This window comes from Passer montanus, unplaced genomic scaffold (genome assembly GCF_014805655.1).
Source record: "Passer montanus isolate IOZ18808 unplaced genomic scaffold, ASM1480565v1 scaffold27, whole genome shotgun sequence".
Taxonomy (NCBI): Eukaryota; Metazoa; Chordata; class Aves; order Passeriformes; family Passeridae; genus Passer; species Passer montanus.
The window spans coordinates 6,643,231-6,660,311 of record NW_024367372.1 but is presented as its reverse complement, the minus strand read 5'-3'; positions in this window follow the sequence as shown (position 1 = coordinate 6,660,311).

Sequence of the window (17,081 nt, the reverse complement as noted above, 5' to 3'; positions counted from 1 at the left end):
AACTATACGTGTAAGAAGGACTAAAACTGAACTATGCACCACTTTGGCTCTCTCATTTTGTGCTTGAACATCAAACACCAAGGACATCGGTTCGCTTTTAGTTCACCTTTTCAAGCTTACCAGATAACACTTAACACATCCTTTCAGGGAAGTGTAACTTCTAGGTGCTGTCTCTTGTCCTTTCTTCCCAAGAGTGCAGTAAAGATGAAGCTGCTAATGTCCTTCAAATGAAATTACAACAGCTGTAAAAAAGAAGACATTGTCTAAAGTTCTGAAGGGACATGTTACTTGTCACCTTCCGTGTTACCTGTTAGTGCTGTGCAGACTTATTGCTTCTTTTCTCTTAAAAGGGCCTTCACATTTGTCTCTAGGAGATCCTTTGGCTTCCATGGGCCTTTGTTTTGTTGTTTATTGGGTTTTCATCAGCAGGAACAATGCATGCTGTTTTTCCCGTAGTGTTTTTGTACACTGTGACCCAAAATTTAACACTTCATTTCTTATTTTTTGCTACAGAAAATGCCAATATTTTGAAATAACTTTTCCATTGAGACCAACTTCCACTGAGCATAGGAACAATCACATAGCCTGTCTCTGTGCTGTACTGTGGGCAGAAATGAATGATGTGCCAGTGTCCTCAGCCAACCACACTCCACTCAACCACAGCTAACAAAGTATTAAATCTGACATAAGTCCAGCTGATAATGAACCCAAATATGCTGACGTCAAGAAGGCAGACAACTGTCCCACTGTTTATGATGTTCCATTTTTTGCAGCTCAGCAGGGTTATGTCCTCCTACGTGTCAAATCAGTGTGCAGCACAAAACCCATATCAATACACCCACCTACAAGAGGAAGCCAAGCCATTGGATTCATTCCGTGTATCTACAGCCACTAAATATTTGCAGTGAGTGAAAACACATATTCAGATTACAGCTTTCCCCTGCTAAGACTCATGTTTAAATAATTTTCTACTTCCTTTTTAATTATGTGCCTTGGAGCCTGCTTTCCAGATTGAATCTGTACCCTAGGCAGCCTGGATCTGTGCTAGAACAGCATGTTTCATTTCAGCAGGTATCTGGTAAGAGATGGCACCCAGAAAGCTGCCTTCTGCAAGGAAGGATGAAACACAAGAGAAAAAGCTGAGGGGCTGAGGACCCCAGTACAAGCAAACAAGGTGAACATATTTGGATATATATGTTATGCCTGCAGAGTGACAAATTGCCACTGGTGAGGTAAGCCTCTGATTCTCAGCTCCAGTCAGCAAGGACAGCTTGAAATGGGAGGGTAACAAGATCCAGCTCAGCCTTTTGAGGCCAGAATTTGCCCTGTCAGTTCAACTTCAGAAAGGCAGGTATAGGAGCCACTGCAAATGCCCTGAAATTTTGTCCTGTCCTTTTAAACCAGTATAAATAATGTGAGAAGGACCAGCTGAGGAAGAGAAAAAGACAGAAAGACTCTGACAGCCAATAAGCCCATCATGGCTTCCCATTACACAAATCCTCACCAAGTGAGACAACAGTCAGAGGGACAAAGGAATATGTTAATTGTTTTCCCCTGAATAACTCACACACTTCTCTTGTCCAATGAACTACTCTTTCCTGTACACCTTGAAAAATCACCTTTTATGATTCCTTGATCAGACCTTGTAAAAAGCATCACATTCAACTGTCTCTACAATATAACTATGGTTGAAGATTGAATCTGTCTGATGGTTATGGACAGCAAATTCCTAAATTCCTTTATCATTTCAATTCTCCATGCATAATTTACATGAGACTATTATTAAACCATGGCTGTTCGTTTTCTCAAGTTTAATTTCCAGAAGTATAGTCTTCAAAGCTCCACTTCCAAAAAGTAACTAAGAAATTTGTTTCCCCCACTTAAAACTGCTCCTGATTTTGGGAAATATTGGAATTGCTTATTATTAAACCTTCTGTGTGAAAATTATCTTTCACGGGCAAGCAAACACAGCAGGTACCCACAATATGCACCTACAGACTTCCAGTTACTCAGTATGGAAGCAGAACTGAAGAATTTCTTCCTTTGGTCACAATTATTTTTTCCCTCTGCTTCTCTATAGCCTCCTCTGTAAGAAAAGTGATATTTGCTGTCACAGCTTCAGCCTCACTATGTAAGTTAAAAACATGTCCTGTCTCCATTACATGATTACAGGCAGACTTTCAACTCTGATAGTCTATGAGCTAAAGTCGAGGAACGTGCGCCAGCTGTTACAAAACAGTTTTCCTGGAAAATAGCCACCAGACCAGCAGTCAAACTAGGACATTCTACATACAAGGAAGAATAAAATAAAAAAAAATAAATTAAAAAAAAAAAGAGCAGTACAACACATGATTTTAATAAAGTCAGGAATGCCATGAAATGTCCAGAAGAAAACATGTCTATACTAACCACTAAATTTCATGAACTCCATGAACATTCACTGCAAGAAGAGCACCATGGCACTGAAACACTCACCCCAAAGTCTTCACTTTCTATTAAAATCTGCTGCAGAAATTCAGGTGTCCTTCTGTCCTGTTGCAACTTAGATACTTGCTCATCTGAGTATCTGAGGACATCTCAATATGGGATGTGTCTCACATCCATCACATGTTCTTTGTTCTCTCATCATCTCCCCATGGAGGAGGAGTATGTGGCGCCAGGCCTCTTGTTTTCCTAGGGATTGTTGGTTTTTTTCTGGTTTTGTCTGCACATGTTTCTGCATACTGGATAAAGCAAGGTCACAAAGCATGTCTCACATTTGGAGTGGAGGACTGTGAGGCTTGTGATAGTCCTTAGCTTCCTAGGCTTTTGTTTTAACTGATGGAGAGCTTCCCGAAGGCTTTGTTTCCCTCCCAGACGAGCTTTATCCAAATGGAAGAGTGCTCTCTGGAGCCAGAGGAGCAAAATGATCAGTGTCCACCACCAGAATGTCATTTATGTAGCTTTCTAGAAAATTCAGTGAATAAACCCCGAGTGTTCCCTAAAGAATTCAAGATGGGAGTCATGGCTTGGTCCCATTTCTGATTAGAAATTACTAAGTCTAATGATCCTTGCACTATGAATAATGACAACAAAAGGTGCCATAGCTTTTATTTGGCACCCAAACCAACCTCTGCAATAAATATTGACACTATTTAACTTCAGGAGAGAGCTCTGCTGACTATGACCAAACTCCCATGTGTTTATAGGCTGGGAATTCAGAGCTAGGAGCCTACTCATCCTCCCAGATGTCCAGCTCTTACGCCAGGGTCCTCATGCCAGCATGAACACAAATCACACCAACAATAACCACACACAAATAAGAATTAATTTAAGGACTTACTGACCATAATATTATGCAAAATTCAGGAGAAGCAGTTGCAAGATGTGACAACACTGCATGGCCATGATTGCTGGCATAGATCATGAGAGGAAAGAGGATGTTTACTCAGCTTGTCCAGGATGTAGTGAGAGCTGTTGGCAGCTGGGAAGGACAGTTTTGGGCAGTAAAGGAAATTGCAGGTGGATTAAACATTTTGGGAGGTCTGGGTATCTCAGTTACAGGAGATTGAGCAGCTGAGAAGACAAGGGGTCTGTGAATACTCTCATCATGTTTGGGGGGGCTTCTCTTAGACTGTCTCTGGATGACCTTGTGAATTTCAATGTCAAAGCAAAGGCATTCTGACATGCAGAACTGACAGTGCAGAAGCCAAGGCACACAGAAGGGCATTGCTGCTTGTTCAGGTTTGGCATTTCAGTGATGCTGTTGCAAATTGCCCAAAGGAACTGCTGTACCTGGTGGCTGAGGTTCGCAGTGTGCAACTGAAAAATAAGTCAAAGAAAATGAAGTGTGTGTGTAAATACACATATTCGTTATTCTGAAGATTCAAAACAAAGTTAATTGTTCTAGAAGCAAGAAATCTTACATTTAAGACAATAAATAAATATCAGACCATCAAGAATAGCTGGGAGAATCACATGTTTAGCACATGTATATCAAGGTTTTTAATGTTATCAGAGGGGAAGTTGTTTCAAAAAATGTAAAGTACCTGATTTGGCTTGAGCATAAGTATTCCCTTAGAAACACTAACCAGTTAGGTAAAAATCTACAGAAGACTATTTTGCACAGACCTTTTTTTCTAGATATGAATGAAACAGGAATAATTTCATGAGTATATATCTCTACCCTATATTCCCTAAACCAGTCTCAGTTCTAACTTGACCTTCATCCATGAAAGCACTTCATCGTAAATGTTTTTTGTACAGACATGAGCACTTTATTGTACATTGCAAGCACCAGTTCAAGCCATGATATTTGTGTTGTGCTTCTAAACATGCCAAGATGTGTTTGGATAGGGCAATATGGGTTAATTGTAACTTTACCAGTTATATATTGCAAACAAAACACTGACAATAAAACATGAGACAGAAAATCAATATGGTTACAGACAAATTAATTATCAATGGTATATGGAGTTAAAAATAATGAAATGAGATCATCCACTTAGTTATTTTCAATGTTCTATGCCTCTGTAGTCCTCTTTTGAGTTTAGAAAATTCTTCATAGGTCTGCAAAAGCAGAATAATTGCCTGTTCAGTCAAACTCCTTTCTCCTTCTGCTTCTGCACTGTAAACTCAGACACACTTCACCAGACCCAGTCATAGCCCTGTGTCTCAGATCACATCATTTCCTGGCTTGCTGGATCCTCCCGATAAGGGTCTCATGTCTTATTATCTGAAATTAAATGAGTACTTCCAGTTTCCAAACCTTTCTCCCTTTTCCCACTTCCTGCTCAGGTGCCCAGCAGTGAAACCTCCCTAACTATTTTGCTGACCCTCACCTCCTACAAAGCCCTGCTCTTTCTCGTTGCATTCCCATCATTTCCCTGGCCTGGATTTCATTCCCATGCATTCCTTGTTCTCTCCTTGCTTCTTTTGGTCTATCCCCTATTTTGCATCCTCCACATCACCCGGGCTTTCTGAAGTTCTTCAAACTCGTTTGAAGGGCTTCCATATCTCCATCCCACCTGCAGCTCCCACAATCTCCTCTGCTATATGCCTTTAGGTCAGGTTTCCAACTCGAATGGCACAGTTACAGACTATCCCTTTCCCAAGACAAAAGCAGATGTCTTTGGGCCAAATCCGAATCTGATATGCATCAGCTTGGCTCTCCTGATCTCAGCTGCAGGTTCCAAGCAGCTGAGCAGCTCACAGGCAGCTTCGCCCAAGGGGATAACTGCATCACATCACACTGAGAAGTTCTCATTACCCCAGTAATGGCTATGGCTAGTTCTGCCTAAAGGCCAAAGACAGGAGCTGCTATATTACGTTTTTATAGTTGTGGGTCATTCACAGTTCTGTCAGATACATAATAATCACAACAGACTTTGTTTGGCTGTTTTCAAAAACTTGAAATTGCTTGCGGGAAAAGGGTAAAAAGCAACAAAAGGACTTAATTAAAGCACATTCACTGAGGTCACCCAGTTATGACACATACATTTGGTTAAAAAAATACATTTGTGTTCATTGTCACAAAAACTGACAATTCCGATTTACAAGGCAAATTTCTGTCTGCTGACTCCACTGTTCAGTTTGGAGTCTCCCTTAGTGCCAGCATGTAACAGCAGTGGCCTCCTGCAACCAACATTTAAGTAGGACAAAGTGTGATTTTTCCAGGTTCTCCTCCCTCCAGGATTACCAAACTTTAATTAACAGGACTCAGAGGTCAGTAACTCAGACTTTCCACATTAAGAGATCCTTTCATCAACAAATTACGGCTCTGATCGTGCCGCAGGCGCAGCCCTGGGACAGCAGTAGGTGATGACGGCGAGTCAGCCCGGGAGCAGCCCTGGGAGGCTCAGAGACAGCCCCGGCAGCACCGAGGCCCCTCTCCTGCCCCTTCCTCGGGGCAGGCAGCTCTGTCTAGCAGCAGGATCTGGCAGCAGCTGCCGGCAGCGCTGCCCGTGGGAGCGGGAGCGGCCGGGAGCCGCACCCGCGCACCTGGGCACAGGCGGGATCGCGGCACCGCGCTCCTCGGCACGGACACTCCGATCTGCCCCAACAGGTTTCGCTCCCAGCTGCAAAACGACTGAAATATTCTCAGATGATAGGTCTCTGAGCAAGATGAATGTGTTAAGAGCCAGGGCCAAACCCTCAGCGGTGGAGACTCAGAGCCACGCTGATTTCATGCAATATGGAGATTTGCTGTATTGTTTGGGTTTGCGTGTTTTTTCCCCCTATATTTCTTGTCTTCTAGCAGCAAACTTGGATTGGAGATTATTCTATTGCTTTGGCCACCCTTTTGGTTTTCACTCCTTTTTTTTTTAACCTGATTAATTTTAAATTAAAAAAAAAAAAATTGCTTACATAACTTCCAGTGTGCCATTCTGACTAATGGTAATGAAAGCCAGCAAATCTCAAAGTAAAACCAGTGTGAACAATGGTGCTACAAATGAAGAAAGAAGACACTTTGCAGAAAGTTGCCAAGAGAGGCTGTGAGATGCCAGATAAAAGCCAGGGATGTATCTGAGGAAACAAGGCAACTGCAAGAGATAAGAAGGCAGATATAGAGATTTAAGCTCAAGAAATAAAGCAGGTTTTTGTAAATCAGAACAAAGATATAGAGACAAAGATGAGAGAGAAAACCAGGAAAAACAATATGGAATTTATCAAGACAACACTGAACAAACAAAACAAAACTTGAAAGTATGGTAGTAGAAAGAAAGCACAAGAGAGGGAAATAACATTTTATTGCAGTGCTGGGAAAAAGACAGAACTCTGTAAGTGACAGGGCACAAATCATTAAAAGAACTGAAGTATTCTACAGAGACTTGGAGTCCTGCGTTTATAGCAACTAGCCAAGAAAAGAGTTTTTGCCTTCAAAAAGCACCTCTGAATTCACAAATGAATGAAATACATGGCCTGACCAAAGCGTACAGTAGGTCAAGGCACTGGCAGGCAGTTGCCTTTGATAATCCATGCAACAGCCTGTCAGACAGCAGTGAGCTCGTTCTGATGTCTGTTTAGTGTCCTGTATAAAAAAGAGCTGTTGGTTCCCCTTGCAGGAGATACTTGTCTCTCTTACAAAGGATACCAGGGCAGTTGGCACAACCAATTTTCTGAGCAAAGACGTTGAGAGATGAGTGGGCACAGAGATTTTTTTTTTTTAATTTTTATATATATATATAATATGGGCTAAGACATAGAGATATTCTGAATGGAGAACTACAGCATCACAGTTACAAACATTTAGCATGACCCCTGCTAGGAAGGCCATTTAGTGTCCTGTATAAAAAAGAGCTGTTGGTTCCCCTTGCAGGAGATACTTGTCTCTCTTACAAAGGATACCAGGGCAGTTGGCACAACCAATTTTCTGAGCAAAGACGTTGAGAGATGAGTGGGCACAGAGATTTTTTTTTAATTTTTATATATATATACATATATATATATATATATATATATATAAATATGGGCTAAGGCATAGAGATATTCTGAATGAAGAACTACAGCATCACAGTTACAAACATTTAGCATGACCCCTGCTAGGAAGGCCATTAGAGACTGTTTCAGAAAATTTTAGCAAGCTGCCAAGTACATACACCAGCCTTCCACATTTGACTGTCAGCCCCAAGTATGACCATAGCAGCAGTGTGTGGGATCAGAACAAAGTCTGCACCTTTTTTTTCTCCACCAGTGTCCAAATACAGGAGCATGTGAAGTATCTAAGATCAAGGGAGCATGTACAACATTTCTGTTGTCTTCCAGTCCTCAGCCCTTTGTCCTTCAGCAACCTACTAGACCAAAGATGGATTCTATGTATTCAGGAATTCTGAGGTTTCCTTTCTGCACTCTGGCAAAGCCTTCCTTTTAAGGCATGTAAAACTTTATAAAGAGATGAATCAAGGAGTGCTTTGGCTTACCTTCACGTAGGGTGAAAAATCACTTCTAACCTTCTCCAGCCATCATCATTTCTCCATCCGTATAAACTAAAATGTTTTTAAGAACCTAAAATATCTTGTCATGGTCTTCAGAGATCATGTCTTAATTATTCTTTCCATATGTTGCATCTTCCCTCTAAACCTTCTCTGAATAAGAACCACAATGAACCACTTGAAAAAGCAAATACCACCAATGGTCCTTGTATCTGATCTGAGGACCAGTGGAAGGCAGTTTTGTATCCGTGTTAATGGTTCAAGGGGGGCAGATTTAGTGACAGAGGGAAGCAAAATGGAAAACATTTCTTTCAGAAAGCGAAGGCAGGAGAGATTTGAGAGTACATTGAAATTAACTTATTTGGGCCTGATGTATGTGTAGAAATGCAATGCATGTATAACAGTATTTCTTTAATACAAATTTTCTGTACAAAGAGAAAACCAGAAGAGGTTCCCTCGACTCCTATGAAGCCACATCATGCTGAAGCAGCCCAGCAGAACGGGCAGGAGATGCCAGATCTCCGACCAACCCTTCTTCCCTACTGTCTTATCACACCGGCCCAGGCTGCCACTGCACCAAAAGTGAAAGACCCTTGGGGGATAGCTGCAAGATCTGCCTTCCTCTGAGCTACTTGGGTAGCTTCACTCTCCTCTTAATCTCTCTTGGAAGAGGTGATTTCTCACTGCCCTTATCTTAACCTCCATTAAACCATCTTTAATTCCACAGTGCCCCTTAATTTTAGCGAGATCAACCACAGATTAAGACACTATTCAGGGCAGGAGCGACCCTACCCTCCAATTTTGCCTCTAAGAATCAGAGCCTGGGACGTATTTCACAAGTATTTAACAGTTGGTACCCCTTCACAGATACTTTAGAGGCCAATCTATTTGTTTATAGTATTCATTTACCCGAGCCTAAGTAGTCAAGTGCTACCCTGCCTGGGGGGAGCACCAACAGTGGCAGAGCACTAATGGACAAACCCTTACAATGAAAAACAAGAGAAAACCAAGACAAAACACTTGCAAATCCTTAAATCTTCTTCAACATCACCTACAACCCTCTGCCACCAGCTCCAGGGTAGTTGCTAACATGGTAGGTATGGGCTCCAATTAGGCAATCTGCAAGGGGTTAAACACCTGGGATGGATCTCGGAGCTTCTGCCGATTTTTGCCACCTACAGATCTGGTCTGAGATCTGCTGTTCTCCCGCGACAAACGCGAGAAAGAATACGTCTTATGCATCCTGTTAGCATTCGAGCAAACATCGTGTTTAATATTAGAAGCCGGTATGCATGTGGTTGCTTAGGAATGAGAAACATCCTTTTGCTATGCCCTCCGATATGCACAGGGTTGCTGTGGGATGTTTTTGTGCATTCTACTTGAGCAGTTACCAGGGTCTAGAGTCCACGGGAACATGACATTGTAATCTTGGTCATGTTTTATTTATGGGAAGTAGCGCAGCAGATAGGGTGTGTTAACAAACAAAGATGATTGCTTCAGGGGCACTTTCTCGTCCTGAGGTAATTAAGACAAAGTAGTTTCACTGGTTGGGGGATTCATACTGCAGACAACCTTTCCCTTGCTAAAATGATCTGCAGCAACCAGGCCAAAAAGGCTAAATCAGAAGCAACGTGGGTAGTGTTTTATCTTTGGTTAAAGGTGCATCATTAAATGGCACTGACATAAATTACACTTCTTAAAAATCCATATAGCATTAAAAGCTACCGAGAAGAAAATGTCATTCTCAGAAATGTGCAGATTTACAGCTGGAGAAATATCCAAAGAATTACTGCTGTAGCCCAGCATCTCTTTCACTTCTTGAACTGAAAACAGTATCTGTCACCAAGGCCACCCTAACCACAAACCCTGAGAGATGCTGGCCTGACAAAACATGTAAACTCAGAGTCAGGCTCAGCTGTCAAAGAATCTCAGCATCACAAGGGAAATCTATTCCACCATCAAAGGTCACAACTCACAGACCTATGGCTGCTCACATTTGTTGGCTATTTGCAAAGTGTATGGCTGTGATCACAGCATTGCAGTACTTGCTCCAGAGGAACAGACAGAAACACACACAAGCCACAGCACAGGTTCCACTGGGAAGTACACAAAGACTCTACTCTTTGTCCATTGCCTCTTCTCCCTTCTTTTATTGCTAGCCCCATCCCTTCCACTGCAGTGTGTCCAGTTAGAAAACTCCCCCCATCTCCTTCTCCCCCTCCACACCAGGTCAGCTTCTCCTGGTTATGGGCAGGTGCCTTGTTTGGCCAAGGTCAGGCTGATCCCATGTGGTCTAATGCAGTCATGCTCTGCTCACACCGAAAGTGGAGAAGGGCCTTGCTCCCTGAAGTTTTTAGCTGGCCCACTGAAACCAACAGGACATTTTTCACTGATTTAGGCAATCTCTGGATGAAGCTTCTTTGGTGGCAAAACCTAATTTCTTAGATCTTGAGACATAAAAACCATGCCATAAAAACATGTCTCCCAAAGAATGTCCATTAGGATTAAGGAATAAGATCAAAGCCCACCAGAGCTGAACTTGGAAGACCTGCACAAAATTTCTGGTTACTTCATGGATTTTTTTTTGTATGATATTCAACAAATAAATTAATTTTTCTTTGATTCAGATCCCCATTTGTAAAACAATTATAATAGGTTTTTCTCTTACTGTTTATACATGCTGCCCAAACATATTAGGTCTCCCAAAAGCAGAGGTAACAAGCCCCAGCACTGCTCTTCTGGGACAGTTATAAGCATATGAGGCATTTCAGAGGCATCAGCTATAAAGTGATTCATTTTTAGGATTCCCCATCTTTCACTAATAGGCTACATTTGCTGTATAGGGTGCTTACAGCAGTGCTGCTGTCTTCTGTCAGCATTAACCCAGAAGAGTGGTCTGCTCAAAGCAGAGACAATTTGAAAGGAAAGAATAAATACACCTAGTGAAACCTGACAAGTACCTTTCACACCTTTCCAGATAAACACATTAATTGCCCCCTTTGCTTTTAACTGTCCTATGCTGATATTTTAAAATAGATCAATATAGTAAAAACCAGTATATTGATTGCTTGAACCGTACTTTTAATTAGGCTAATTTGCCTAATTTTCTCGGAGTCAATTTAGGGGCTAAAATCAGGTCTGCTGAAAGAAAGGAGAATTCTTTCAAAGGTTATGTTGCTTTAGCTTACACCAGGTCTGAATCTGGTCTGCAGGTCTTTTTGTATGTTTGATGAAACCTGGGTGAAGGCAAGATTGCCATTGAACTTCTCTGGTTAGTAAACATCAAAAAATCCAAAACCCCTTGCTCTTTTAAGATGCCATTCAAGGGAGCCATGGTCACTAATTTGTGAGGAAAGATTTGCTAAGGACTCTGAGAGTGACATAAGGTGAAATTCCTTGTGAAGGTGTAGTGGATTTGTTTCTTCTTCCAGATACTGTGGAATCCTATGATTCCCCACAGAGGGGAGAACACCTTTACAAAGTTCTTTTTCCTACTTGAGAAGAGTTATCTTCCTCCTTACTTTGGCTGCTTCTGCTCATATTTGGACAAATGATATGAATTATTCCAATATTTCCTCATCAAGCATACATGGTTTCCTTTGCTCTCTTTAGGTCAGCCTTCAAACTGAACTGCATTTTTTTAATTTCTTATGAGCTGAACCCATAGCTGGATGTCCAAAGTCCTCACCAATGCTGGGCAGAGTGCACATCACACAATTTACAGGCTACTCTGATTGATAAATGCTATAGTGATATCTGTCTTTTTGCAAGAGTATATTTCTGTCTCCCTGTCACTTATGGCCCTTCATACTCTTTTATTTTTTTATCTGACCAGTGGCTGTTTAGTAAATTAGTCCAATATTAAGATCACTTTGAATACCACCACCAGCCTTCAACACAGATCTTTCACAACCTGGTTTGGTCTGCAAATATAAAATATCTTCAGTCTATCACCTTAGGATGTCATGAAATTAAATTTATTTGCACAGAACTGGCCCTAGTACTGACCCCTTAAAACCTGCTCTATTTTGAGAGTGTCTCCTCCAAGATGACTTTGTTGCCCTCAAGCTGCATGTGTCTTTCGCTTCCTGAACAGAAAAGGTTCCTTGAAAAGAAAATTGGGAGTGTGTAGTAATACAAGCAAACTGAGATATGATATTTGGCTGGCAGACACAGAGGCAAGCTGAACAACACTTTACTTGTAGGTATGCAGGTATTTCTGGTGTCCTTTATGCTCAGAAGATCTGAATTCATCTTTCTTTAAGCTCCTATTTCACTTAAGCAGCTATTATGTGGGACAACTGCAGAAGCAGATCACCAGACCCCTGGGCCAGAAGTGTTTCACAGATCCAGAAATTTCACTTGAGGCACAATTACCTGTACAAATTACTTCACATTAGCAGTTTAGGGAGAAATCAATGTCCAGTCTTGCCCAGACAGAGAAAGAAGGACTGAAACCTCATCTGTGGGAAAACAGCATGGTGAAGAGAAATATACTGATTTTACATTGAGGAATCATTCATCACCAGGTTAAAGTGGTAACATGAAATCACATTGGAATAACAGCTAACAAAAGAAGCAGTCTGAGTATGGAAAATCATGTGAACTCTCTGGCCAGGGTTTTTGCATATCAAGACAAGTATATACTTCTGGGAAAAATTGCTTGAGAGATTACATCAGACTGAAATGACAAAAAAGTTACTTCATTCTGCTGGCTGATCATTCACATATCTCACAGAAGTTCCTACTGACATGACAGTAGACTTAATTTGCCAAGAGTTACTGCTTTCCACTACTCACTTTTTTGAGTAATGACTTATTTATTGGGAATTGACACTCAGTATCACGAAGCAATCAGGTAATTTGGTTTAAAACACCTCTTGCTTTAAAATGTCTGAAGAATATGGTACTCTTTTTAAAAAATATATCCAATATTAAAATAATTTCAACTCAACCTGAGTTGGATAGCCTTGGCACAACAAAGCAATGCTGATTTACATCAGCACATATCCCACTTTAGTTTGCTCCCCCACAAAGCAGAATTAGAAAATTCATTTCTTTAACTTACTACTAAAAAGGGAAAAAAATCAGTTTTTAAAATCCACATCTGGGAAGATAATCCATCTTCACAGACATAGCCCCATCTCCACTGGTCATTACCACTGTTCTGCATACATGTGCTGTAGAGTATCCCTGTGTGATACATGGGCAAGATATTCTACAGCCATCATCACACATATATTGCAGAACAAGGTGTGCCAATTGAAATTATTTTTATCTGATTAGCTTGACCTGCCAGCAGAGAAGTGGTTAATCAACTTGACTTTGCACTAGGAACACCTATGAGAGCTATACTGCCATTCTTTTATAGAAAGAATAAACTATGGCAGAGGAGTAAACTGCAAATGTTTCACATATCAAACTTCAAAACTAGTGCATACATAGCAACATTTCCATCAGAGAACATTTTTTCACGCAGAGACATGAATTTTTGACTAAAAATGTGTTTCCCTCAACAAGAAAGTTCATGTTTTTTGTCACTTGTAGATTGGGCATCTTAAATAGCTAAGGTTTCATACTTCAAGTCTTTGCAATAAACCAAATTGCACATCTAAATTTCAACCTCCTTCAGGCAGAGAGTGGTATCCACCAGGATGTCATTCCAAGAGTTACATAGGATTATTGCAACACTTACAAGCCCTATTGATCTGAAGATAATTCTGCAGCCTTTCATATCCATTGAAATGGTTAAAACACTGTCCTGACCACATGCTGCTTACCCTGAATTTGCATTATCTGTTGGGTACAGTGATGGGTTTCTCCACCAGAAGCATGGGGAGTTAGGATTTATGTCTTTCTTTAGTAAAGATGAGGTTAAGCCACAAACTGAAACAGGATAGATCTGGCATTTCAATTCATCTAAAATGAATGTTTTTAATGTTCAGACATTAAAAACAATAATATAAGCCATTTGAACATGAGCAGAATAATACCTATAACAAGAATTATTTTCTAAAATACCTTTGGACCACTGCCTTTTTTTCAATATTCATTTGAAAATACAAAGTGGGTTAAAAATCAGTGGGTCTTAGAACTCAAGTTACCTCAAAATGTGATTTAAAATCCCATTTCACTTAGGTATTTTGAAATGTCTAACAGTCCTATTCATCAATGATCCTCCAACACATTCCTTTCATCTGAACATGATTACCATGAGAAACATGATTTTCTCCCTTGTTTATATCTCTTAACATCTCCTTACCTCTCCCCTTCTAATTCTGTAATTGTGTCATTTCATTCTGTCAGTCATTTGGGAGTATTTTGCTGGAATGGTGCTTTTCCCTGTGAAGCTGCATTATGTTACATCATTGCTAAGAATTCAAAGTATTCTGTAATAAGTGTCTGGATTCTCATTAGATTGCTTCAGCCACGTCCCCAACAGAAACTACTATTGCTATCAATACCAATTTTCCTTGGTTTTGGTTCAGGTTCACATTGGAAATATATTATATGAAGACTCTACTCCTTTGGCCTCTTTTTTCACTCCAACAATTCTTGTCAGCATTGCACTACAGAGAGTTAAATGAGAGTTTGTCCTCAGTTCTTTGTTATGTGCTTCATGTCTCCTTGGCTTTCCTAATTTACTTTAGTTTCACTTTGTCTCTCTACATATCACCCTGTTGGGAAGACCTATTTAACATGGTGAGTGAAGTCCCACATGCAGTTTATGTAGTTTTATATGAATTTCACATATGAATTAATAAATTCAGTGGGGGAAAGAATTATCAACATACCTCCTAGTGGTATTTTGCTACTGTGGAAATTTAGCATGCACCAAATTATCTTAGCTAGTCATTGAATTTGCTTTATGATCTATTGGTTTCTAGTGAAAAACAGCATTTTAGCTATTTTAATAGTGTCTCACAGAATGTTATATAGACATTGTCCACATGCAATGGGTGCTCCAATTGTGATTTCTAGCAGGGAAGCAAGAGGTCTTCATTTATCATTGTAACGTCTATTTTAAATCAGTCACTAAAGTGACTGGCAATCTTAAGAACATAATGTAGTGGACTAAAATAAGCTCAGTTACACTTTTCTGTTAATTAGGAGAAATTCAGATGAAACCACTATTATACTCTAACTTTCTACAGGTACACAAATATCTAAGTTGGGCACAGAGAGATGTATACATTGTTTTTGCACACTTACGCGCATCTAACATGTTGTTCATTGGATATCTATTCTTTGAGTTTAAAACATTTTTGAAGAGCAATTTTTTTCTTTTTTTGCATTACTGTAATTCCTAGTCAGTTTTCAGGAGCAATTAAGTCATCCTTGTTTTCTTGCACATTCTCATTAGCTTTTATGTTCTCTGATGATACCTATGATTTCTACCATAATCAACACAGGCACTTCCAGCCCTATCTGAAAGTATAAAAGTGATCTTCACTTGCACCAGAAGTTTGCCACCAATATCCTGACAGAATAAGGAATAATTTAAAAGATACACATAGAAGGAAACCCGTGTCTAACTTTTGTGCAGAGGAAGTAATCTATTAATCAATACCTTATCTACATAATGCAATGGTCTCCTCATTAGTTTGGGAAGTAGAAGAATCAGAACAAGTTTTTTAACTAGTCTCACCATCAAACTGCAGTCCAACAAAGCCCTGAAATGTGTGTCCACTCTCAGTAAATTTAGTACCTGTTGTTAAAGCCATGGGGAAATGGACAGTGACAAGACTGGATGAAGAATCTTTTCCTATCAGCCTTTTTTTTTTTTCCAGTGTACAATTACATTTGATTCTGTTCTACATAACAGCTTGTTTAGGAAATGTACTGAAAGAAATAGTCTTTCATTGGTAAAGCATTGACAAATGGAGTGAACTGGTCTTTTGCATCTCTCACATGTGTGATCTCAGAGAATGGTGTGTCATCTGCTAGACAATGAAATGCATGTTGTCATTGAGTAGCTAAAGGTCAGTGTTTAGCTGAGCTAGGAGAATAATTCAGAGCAAATCAACTATTAGGCAAATGCCGCTTCTTTTTTGCTTACAAGTTGTCTGCAAATAGATCACAATTTTCTCAAATATATTCATTATTCAGAATTATTTCCTGAATGATTTCTGTGTGTAATTATTGGTCTGTTCACAAGCCTTTCATTTTGGGTGCTTGGTTTTCAAGCTGTTTTAATTGGGCGTACAGATCACATGGCATCTTTCTGTCCTTTGGTAGGCTAAATGTAACTCTTAGATTCTACTTTCCAATGGAAAAATCTCAGTTATTGTCTTGGAGTTCAATGACCACCACTGTTCTGTTGTATGTTCCTATCATTTATGTAAGTTTTATGTCCCTAAAACCACTAAACCAGATTCAAGTCTATGGAATACTCCTGATAATCAGGAGTAAATGTAAATGTAAAATGAGTAAAAGAGGTAATATGGTGTACAACCAGTGTGAAGAATAAGGACCTTGAGAAATCGAATTTCCTTTATAATAATTTTTCATTATAATTACAATGCTGAGTTTAATTACCTCTCCCTTCATACCAAAGTTTGAATACATTGGTTTCATTTGTATTTCACAAAGATTTTTCTAAGCCCTCTTCCTTTACCAATTATAATGGAGTTCTTGGATTACACAAACATGTGGGAAACAGGAGTAACCAATCCAAGGATGTCACAAAGAGACTCATTTAGATTTAGTTGTTTGCAGCTTTATTTGTGTGATTTTTCACATTTTCTCTGTCAAAAGGGCCTAATTCTACTTTTTCCCCTCATGCCAATGTATGTGGGTAATCATGGCTCTGACAGACAAGTTCTAGCATATCCAGTGGTGATGAGTTAAGGCATTACAACTTCCAGGAGGTCCAGGATTCTCCTTGCCAGGCATATATCACTTTCCCTAGCAGAGGCAGTAGACAGAGACCCCTTGTATCTCCAAACCCTCCCAGCCACAAGCTGCCATGCACAACAGTGGCTGCTGCTGCTAAATCTTCAAGCACCACATCAACATCTGCAAGGCCTGCAGCGTCTTTACAGCCGGCAAAGTGACATGGCGGTGTAAAGCTGGAGTGAAGTCATGTTTATGGGGTGTCAAAAACACCCCATTCAAATGCAAACTGTACAAAACTTAGAAGTAAAATGTAACAGCCCTCACAGCTCACTT